At 25.2% G+C, this 10,351-nt stretch overlaps 1 long non-coding RNA gene across 1 annotated transcript; it reads right to left on the bottom strand.

Moving 5' to 3' along the window:
* Window positions 1–9,020: 9,020 nt before the first annotated feature.
* LOC109189902 lies at window positions 9,021–10,068 on the bottom strand. Its single transcript, XR_002055659.1, has 2 exons — window positions 9,999–10,068; window positions 9,021–9,672 (listed from the first exon to the last, which is right to left on the bottom strand). It is a non-coding gene; the product is annotated as an uncharacterized LOC109189902 (long non-coding RNA).
* Window positions 10,069–10,351: the final 283 nt, after the last annotated feature.

The following is a 10,351-nucleotide window of genomic DNA, read 5'->3' as shown; positions in this document are numbered from 1 at the left end:
AGTAAATGTCAAATAGAAATTAAGTAAATAAATAAATAAATAAATAAATAAATAATAATAATAATAATAATAATAATAATAATAATAATAATAATAATAATAATAATAATAATAATAATAATAATGTTATTACCTTAAATAAATAAATTATTATACTTTCCCTTAAATAAATAAATTATTATACTTTCCTTTTGAATTAGTATTTTCTACATATAAATACAAGAGCTTCTTCAATCAAAGAATCTCAGACTCATCTTTCTGCTTTCCTTTTGTATGAATTTTCTACATTTTTCTAACTATATTCTCACGTACTTCAATATGTTTTGCAGTTTGGACATCATGAATAGCTTCATCAACGATATCTTCTTGAAGCTCGCCCAAGAGGTGACTCGCTTGGCCCACTACAACAAGAAGCCGATAATCACTTCCCGCGAGATCCAGGCTAGCATGAGATTGGTTCTTTCTGGCGAATTGGTAAAGCACGTTGTCTCTCTAAAAACACTAAAGCAGTCACCATATTTACAAGCTCTTAGATGAAATCATTTAAATCTATGTTTCGTTTTTATATAATCTCAATTAGGGATTAATAGATGTAAAGTAACTTGGATTTGAGTTTAATTTCATATTATTCTTCCAAAAGGTTTAATTTCATATTATAAGTATTGTTATCTACCTTCAACTATCAGTGAATCGATTAGCATTCTCAAAAAAAAAAATAAAATAAAATAAAAAAATTGAATGTCTATATCTATGTGCATTTAAGATGCAACATGTGTATGATTCATTAGGCTTTGAGGCAGGAGAACACATCTGGATACATTGGTGGATCTGTATCTCATTGCAAAAAAATATCCATACAATTAATTAATTAATATAATTACAATTATCATTATTCTAATTAAAAAAAAAACTAAAGAATTAATTGTAATAATGAAATTTGTTATTAATATTCTGTTACTAATTGACACAGAAATCAGACTAAAAGAAAAACGAAATTAATATTAAAAATGGACTCAAATTTAAAAAATGTGTTTAATAAGTAAATAACTAATTTGCTAGACAGAAAATTAGGGCAAAGGAAAAAGAAAATGATTATTAAACATTGTACCAGATTGTTTTTATGATTGAAAATGAATATTACAAACGTACCAGATTGTTTTTATGACCAGAAATAAGAATGAATTTTACACACGAGAATCTATTATTAATATTCTGTTATACTAATAGGCATGGGAATCATGCCAAATGAAAAAAGAATTTAATATTAAAAATTTATTGGAAATATAACACAGTTTCCCCTACGAAAAAATTAGTAACCACCAAATGAAATATTAGGAAAAAATTATGAAGAAAAAAGAAATGGAAAAAAATATTAACTCTTTCTATGAATGAAAAAAGGAAATGAATATATCCATATTTCACTTAAAATATAATCAGTAATAATATTATATTATTATAATTATATTAATTATTTATGAAGAAAAAAGGAAATGAATATGAAAGGAAAAAAATAAAATTTAGACACGAAAATCTATTATTAATATTCTGTTATACTAATAGACACGGGAATTAGGCCAAATGAAAAAAAAAAAGATTTAATATTAAAAATTTATTGAAAATATAACACCGCTTTCCCTACGAAAAAATTAGTAACCACCACATGAAATATTAGAAAAAATTATGAGGGAAAAAGAAATGGAAATGAATATTAATTCTTTCTACGTGTAAAAAAAGGAAATGAATATATTCATATTTCACTTAAAATATAATCAGCAATTATATGATTATAATTATTATAATTATATTAATTATTTATAAAGGAAAAATGAAATGAATATATTAATAGTTTACTGGAAATATAATCAGTAATTATATTTTTTATAATTATATTACTTTTTAATTATGTGGAAATGAATATTAATTCTTTTTATGAACGAGAAAGGAAATGAATATTTCACAAAGAAATCTGTTATTAATATCATGTTACTAATCGACATGGAAATCAGGCCAATTAATCGACAATTATTAGAAAAATGAATAAAAATCAATATTAATTCTTTTTATGAAGAAAAAAAAAAGAAATATATATATATATATATATATATATATATATATATATATATATATATATATATATATATATATATATATATATATATATATATTCAAAAGGAAATGAAATATGAAGAAAAACGAATGAATATGAAGAAATATGAAGAAAATCCTTTTGAATATATATATATATATATATATATATATATATCTATATATATTCAAAAGGATTTAATATTAAAAATTTATGGGAAATATATCACAATTTTCCCTACAAAAAAAAAAATAGTAACCACCAAATGAAATATTAGGAAAAAATTATGAAGGAAAAAGAAATGGAAACAAATATTAACTCTTTCTATGAATGAAAAAGGAAATGAATATATCCATATTTCACTTAAAATATAATCAGTAATTATATTAGTATAATTATATTAATTATTTATGAAGGAAAAAGGAAATGAATATGAACAGAAAAAAATAAATTTTACACACGAGAATCAATTATTAATATTTTGTTACTAATAGACACAGGAATCAGGCCAAATGAAAGAAAGATTTAATATTAAAAATTTATTGAAAATATAACACCGCTTTCCCTAGGAAAAAATTAGTAACCACCGCATGAAATATTAGGAAAAAATTATGAAGGAAAAAGAAATGGAAATGAATATTAACTCTTTCTATGAGTGAAAAAGGAAATGAATATTACTCATAATGAATAAATATATGAATTATTATACATAGTAGCATGGAATTAATTAGTAGGACAATTATATTATGTAATCTAATTAATAATTTACTTTTTCAATTATATTCCCTTTTTAATAATGAATATTTTCTTAAACTATATACACAGATTATGCTTATCAATATAGAATTAAAAGTGTATAGATGTATAATATTATTAGTACAAAATCAATTATACTTGTCTTAATAATTAATTATTAATATTATTGCCTAATAATTATGTGTTGTCACCTTTTTCGGGGTAATTATTATGGTAATTTATATACATATATATTTTTATACTTAATGTATAATATTATTGGGCACAAAATAAATATACTTACCTTAATATATATAGATTATTTCTAATATAATTTCCTAATTTATTAAAGGCAATTATTCTCATAATTTTTCTTTCCTTCTTTTGTGTAATTATTATGGTAATGTATTTAAATATTGGAAGAGAAAAAAATGTTATAATTAATATAATTAATGAAATTAATATTGTAATTGCCACAATGTTTGGTAATTATAAATAATATAATTAAGAAATTTGAGAAATATAAGATTTCTTCCGTAGAAATATTTGTGACAATTTCATTAAATTATAATTAATAAAATATGAAATATAATTAAAGAAATGAAATTATAAAATTAACAAAACATGAATATTTATAATTTTTTTTAAATATAAATACATACACTTTTTAAATTTCTAAATATAATTTTTTAAGTATAAATCTATCAATATAAATTAAAATTAATGAAATTATATTATAATTTTCCTATATACATATTAATAAATATAATGTGTATATACAATGTGTTATACAATCATATAAGGATATGCGTCCGATTAGAGTTTATATTTGTTCATTCAAAATTTAGAATTTACATTTTTATTGATTTCTAAGTACAATTCTCTTAGTTATTATTATTCATATTTTTAGAATTAATAATAATATATATATAATACAATTTGAAATAAATCAACTTAATTATATGAATTTTTTCTATAAATTTATCTAAATATGTACATGATTAAAGATTATATTAACCATAAAAAATTTAAATTTAAATTTTGTATGTTATGAAAATAGATACTTGACCAAATATATAAAAGTCCAACTATATTATTATATTGTACATTTTAACATTTTTTATTTTTATTTTTATTTTAAATTCATAAAAACAAAAAAAAAAACAAAAAAAAAATTTCGTGCAACGCACGGGTAAAACACTACATTTAAAAAAAAAATACAATTTCATAAATATCATAAATTAATTAGTACAATATCATTTATATTTATAACAATTAAAGAAAAAATAATAATTTCAAATATATGAACCAATGATTTCAAAATCAAACTAGGGAAAATGGCACTTTTTCCCCCTTTATTATATACTTATAGCACTTTTTCCCCCTAAATTATTTAAGTGGCAGTTTTTCCCCCTGATATATTAAATGAACATATTTACCCTTAAAATAAATATTTCATTTATTTTTCTTCTCCAACAAATTATAACCACGATTTGAAAAAATAAAATACATTAAGTGTTGAATTTAGAATATTTTAAAAATAAAAAAATAAAATTTTAAAAGAAAGTTTGAACCAACCGTTCAAATTGGATCCAAAATCGTGAACCGACGGTTCAAAATAAAAATCAAATCCCGATTATATATACTTATATGTGAGAGTCAATATAAATGCGGAAAAAAACATACACTACTTGCAAATATTATAATTCTAATTTTAAGCTATTGCTAGTTGTTGTTCTGATTTGATCAACCTCCGGTTCACGGTTCAGGATCCATTTTTTTCCAGTTCACGATTTTAATAAACGGAAACCCAATATTGGGTTATGTTATGAATCATAACTTAAATTTTTTAATTTGATTGCTATAGTGTTTGGTTCAGTTCGAATCGAACTGTGGTCATCCCTACGTATAAGCAATAATTTGTTGAAGAAGAGAAATAAATAAAATATTTGTTTTAAGGGTAGAAATGTCCATTTAATATTATCAGGGGGAAAAATCGCCACTTTTATAATAATTGAGGGGACAAATGTGAATGCATGAATAACTCAGGGGAAAAAAATGCTATAAGCATATAACACAGGGGGAAGAAGTGCCATTTTCCCATCAAACTAATATACAGTTACAAATAAATATAGCATGATTACATTTACTTTAATTAGTTTTAATTCCCTTAATGATATGACTTTTCTTTATCAGTTTTTTGTGGGAGACTAAGGGAGTGTTTGAGTTGCTGGAAATTATTATTATTTTTTGAATACTTACTAATAAAAAAATTAAAATATCTTTTACCCCCCTCCCCTTCCGCCCAATAACATGTGTAAATCTTATATTTTTTAAAATTACAATTTGATAAATATTATAAATTAATTAGTAGAATATCATTTCTGTTTATAAATTATAATAATTAAAAAAAAAATTCATATATGTGAACCAATAATTTCAAAATGAAATTAATATACAGTTACAAATAAATATAGCATGATTTGATTTACTTTAATTAATTTTAATTTCCTTAATGAAATGACTTTTCTTTTATCAGTTTTTTATGGGAGGCTAATGGAGTGTTTGGATTGCTATAAAATATTTTAAAATAAAAATTCATACTAATAAAAAATTATTTTAAAATATTTTTTTAACCCCTCATAATATGTGTAAATCTTATATTTTTAAAAAATACAATTTGATAAATATCATAAATTAATTAGTACAATATCGTTTCTGTTTATAATAATTAAAAAAAAATAAATAATTGAAATATGTGAACCAATTATATCACAATAAATCTTTCAAAATTTAAAACAAAAGAACGGAAATTAAAAATAGAACGAAAATATTTCAATAATAATATTCTACATCATCAAGTAAAAGGAAATTAAAAATGAAAAGATAATATTTCAATAATAATATTCTACATCATCAATAGTAAATGCATATTTTAAACAATAGTAAAGGTAAATTAAAAATGGAACGGAAATATTTCAATAATAATATTCTACATCACCAATTAAAAATAAAACTGAAATTAGGTAAAAATACATTGCATATGATATTCTAATTGATTAATTGACGGAAAATAAAAAGAATAATTGGTTGAAAATGAATATGATATTACTAATTGACTGATATTTTACGATGATATATTTTCACCCGAGTCACCCATTCTAATGGACTGAAGATGTTAGCTATAGACGATGACGGACAAGATTATGTTGCTACTACCAATGTCGTTTACAATATGAGGTTTTAATAATGTGTAAATACAATTGGTGATATTATGTTTTTTTTATGACAAAATTGTTATATATCTACACACAAAAAAATAAAAATTTTTAAAGCAATTTAGACAAAAAAAATATATATATTTTTCATACAAATGAATTAGGATAGCAATTCATTCCTATAACTGAGTTGCTAAAGAATGAGCACGTTTGCCTAATTTATAAAAATATTAAACAATGATAAATAAAAGCTTCAAAGTTACAACACTGCATGCGTATATCTACACATTAGCTATTAATTTGAGCAATTATTTGTTTAAATTCAAGCAACGATAACATCAAAACATATAAACGATCCAAACTATATCTTCAATTGCACTATATAATATTTAATGTTCTAATTTAAATAATTATATATCAATCCAGATATTCTTAATATATTACAACAAATTCACGGGCGAAACCATATCTTTAATTGCACTATATAATATTTGAGTTATTACTGAAAAAATCAGTCTTTAATCACGGTTAATTGTATGTTACTTTTTTCCGAATCACCCATCTTGATAGTCTGATAGTTTTAACTTTAGACGAAGATGGATAAAATTCTGTTACTACTACCAATGTCGTCTAGCTATAAAGAGATTTTCAATAATGTATAATTTAAGCCATTGATATTATGTTTTTTTTTTTACATACAAAAATGACAAAATTGCTATATAGCTAATCTACATAGAAAATATATCTTCTGTATAAATAATTTATATAATTGAGTTGCTAGACAACGAGCTAATTAGCCCAATTAATACAAATTATAAACACTGATATATAAAATCTCTAAAGTTGTAACCCGAATGCGTATATCTACACGTTAGCTATTAATTGGACAATTATTTATTCGAATTCAAACATTGATAACATCAGAAAACATAATCGGTGCAACTCAATTCTTCAAATATATTATATAATATTCGATTTTATAATTTATACAATTGTATATCGATATAAATATTTTTAAAATTTTATAACAAATTCATTCCTTGCAACGCACGGGTGCAAATACTAGTATTATTAATTGTATATAATATCTATATATAAATAATGGATGACATTACTGAAATACCCTTAAGTTTTGGGGGATAAATTTGGTTAGGAGGATTTTACTTTTATATATAGATAGATATAGATTTTTATCTTATTACAATCTTGGTTTTTGTTTGTTGTCACAACTAGTCATTCATTTAAATTTTTTCCATTTCACCATATAATAAGATAGGGTTAACATTTAAGTACTACATTGTAATAGAGTCAATAGTTCTAAAAAAGAAAAAAACAATATCTCTCCCACGACCTTTAATTTCTATCCCTCTCTTGTAACTATTTTAATTGAATGATTAAATTACATGTTAACTATATTTATTAACTTTTTAAGAACAAAATTTTAAAAGGATCGGACAAATTATGACAAGTAAACGAAGTCAACTATGCAATGTGGCAAAAAGTGTAAATCAAACAGGAAATTAAAGTGGAGAAACCAGTTGGCACATCAGTGCGTACCAGGTTGAGTGCTCTTATCCCAGCTGAAGGAATTGGTGTGTGTCCAAGAGGCATTTAAGGTTGGATTTCGTGGAGATTGTTTTCTTGGGCGGGGAAGTAGCTTCCTTTTCTCATTTTAGGCAATTAATGCACTGGTTTTGGAAGTTTCTAAAGAGTAATTTTAGTTATTTATTGCATCTTCTTGCCTTGTAGAGGATCTAACTCCTTGTAAAAAATTAACCCCCCGGGGTCACATTGTAAGGGATTTGCAATTCAAGTTATTAATGTTACTCTGCTCCTTTTTCTTCTCACAAACAATTTATTCATTTAACCTAGAATTTTATGGTAGTGTTGACCTGTCGAATGGCTGCCTTAGGCCGTCAAACCAACACATTCAGTTCATCAAATAATTGGACGGACATTTTTTAGTTCCAGTTATAGGCCTAACTTTATTGGCTCTTATTACTATATAGTTAGCACACGCGCTTTGCGCGATTTAACTAATGCCCAATGTATATTTTTAAATTAGTGTTCCTTGATTGGTTAAAGTATTCATATAATAATGAGAGAGTCGAGAAAAAAAGTGCTAAACTAACAAAATATGAAAAATAGTCTCGGTGCTTATATATTTTAATAAAAGATAAAGAAATTGTAAATAGCTAAATTATAACAAAAGTAAGTACTCTGGCTTTAGAAGTGCCACTGGAAATATGTTTTATGGTGAACAAGTAAGAACGCCATCGAAAATATGTTTTATGGTGAACAAATAAACTTCTTACATGGCTTTAGAAGCGTCGGGGGCGTGGTACTTGAGATGCACTTTTGACAGCCAATATCTGGCTTGGGTATTTGAGTTGTCTGCCTTCAAAGACAATTCAAATTTCTCTTCTGTTGAGGCATCCTCAAGGATATGCTTCCAAGCATACGGTATCTGTGAAGTATTTAATTGGGAACAATAGATAACAACTCTAAATATATATAAAGGAGCTACATTACTATTGGGAAATGCTAAAGATACCTGAATACTGCTAAAATCTTCTGAACTTTCAATTAAATGTTTGTCCCTATGCCTTATTTATTGAGAGCTGGATTTATATTCTAATTCTACCTTAATTTCGCCAACTCAATTGCAGTATTTTTTCCCCTAAAAAGGGAGTATTGATATTGGAGCTAGTCATCATAGATTAAAGGTCGACCTTTCAAAAAATTACCTAACAATATAAAAAATCGAAGTATTATAAAATAATAGAAAAAACAGCTTAGGCTGTTGAAGATGGACCTCACTTTTGAAGAACCAACATAAACCTCATAAAGAGGGGCAAACCAAAACCATAAGCACTGATATGTAAAGTCAAATCTTGCATTAATTCGGGCAGGGCCCAGGTTTTCCAATGCAAGTTGCACTTCTTCACTAACCTATACATAGAAAATAATACACATTGAGATTAAAGGACACGAAAGGTATGATTTTTCTTAAGATACATGTAACAATAGTGTTTCACTACTTCCTCCAACGGATTCATGTTTTTGCTATAATTCCTGCTTCTAATTGCTCTGTGAACAAAGATATTTCATAAAAAGACATAATCTTACAACTCTCCGAAAAATTGGCTCCCGCGATGAACAAAGTCTCTGCAGACTGTCCACCTTAAGTGCCTCAATAATAACACTGCAGTGATGAACAAAGTTTACATTACTATCCACCATGGTAACTCCTCCCATTTCATTCTACATATTCATGTTCATGAAATGCATCTGAACAATAAAAGTCATAGTCAAATTCTAACTGATCTAGGACCATAAAATAAATGTTAGCAACCAAATTGAAACAGTACACTATAATAATATAATAATTTATGGGACACATCTATTCCCCATGTTTTTATAGTTAAAGAATATTACAGATTAACATAAATTTTCTTCCCTATTGCTGAAGCAGCAGATTGCAAACATGAACCAAGCAATGAAGCATCAAGAGGCATATTGTTACGTATCAGTTAACAATCCCCCCAGTTTCATGATTATTTTGCTACTGCTATTAAGATCCTCACGAGCTCAACTTTGAATTCCTCCCAAAACTGTTTGCTTGAAAGAGATCTAAGAAGAAAAGGACAAGCATGAGCATGAATGCATGCCACTTGTGTTTCACATAGTAAACTTAGTTAATCCAACTTATGAATTGCAGCACATGTATGTGCATACATATGCTTAGAGATACTAAATTTAGAATACCAGACTCCAACAAAAACTCATAGCATGCTTAATTTGAGATTCCCTGAGTTTATATTTTATACAGATCACAAGAAACACAAAATCATGATATACATTGCTTGTGATGGCAATATATGAAATTGTGAATTAAAAAATAAAATAAAATTGCACATAAAAGAAAGTAGGAAAATAAAAGAAAGAAAAAACAAAACCTGGTTCGGCCTGTACTTCTCGTTTCGGTAGTCGGCACAGATGAAATACTTTCGATTGTCGGTAGTCGGCACAGAGAATTTTGTAGTTTTGCTGCCCTAATTTCTTTGAAGAAGACCATAAGTTAGAAACTACCATCCAATTTTCATTGAACTACAAAATTGCCACCGCTACTTCAACTTAACAGAATCTGTTTAATTTGACAGATCTAATTTGGTAAAATTAAAAAGAATGAGGGTAGATTATTAGGGATTTAATTTGGGGTTGTACAATTAAAAAAACACAAAGTACAATCTTTATTAGCATACTGTTATACCGATATTTTTTTAGTTCCCATTAGGAGTTTAACATTATT

The sequence above is a fragment of the Ipomoea nil genome, unplaced genomic scaffold, assembly GCF_001879475.1.
Source record: "Ipomoea nil cultivar Tokyo-kokei standard unplaced genomic scaffold, Asagao_1.1 scaffold1568, whole genome shotgun sequence".
Lineage (NCBI taxonomy): Eukaryota > Viridiplantae > Streptophyta > Magnoliopsida > Solanales > Convolvulaceae > Ipomoea > Ipomoea nil.
The sequence above is the reverse complement of the archived record's forward strand: the minus strand, read 5'-3'. Positions and strand labels throughout refer to the sequence as shown.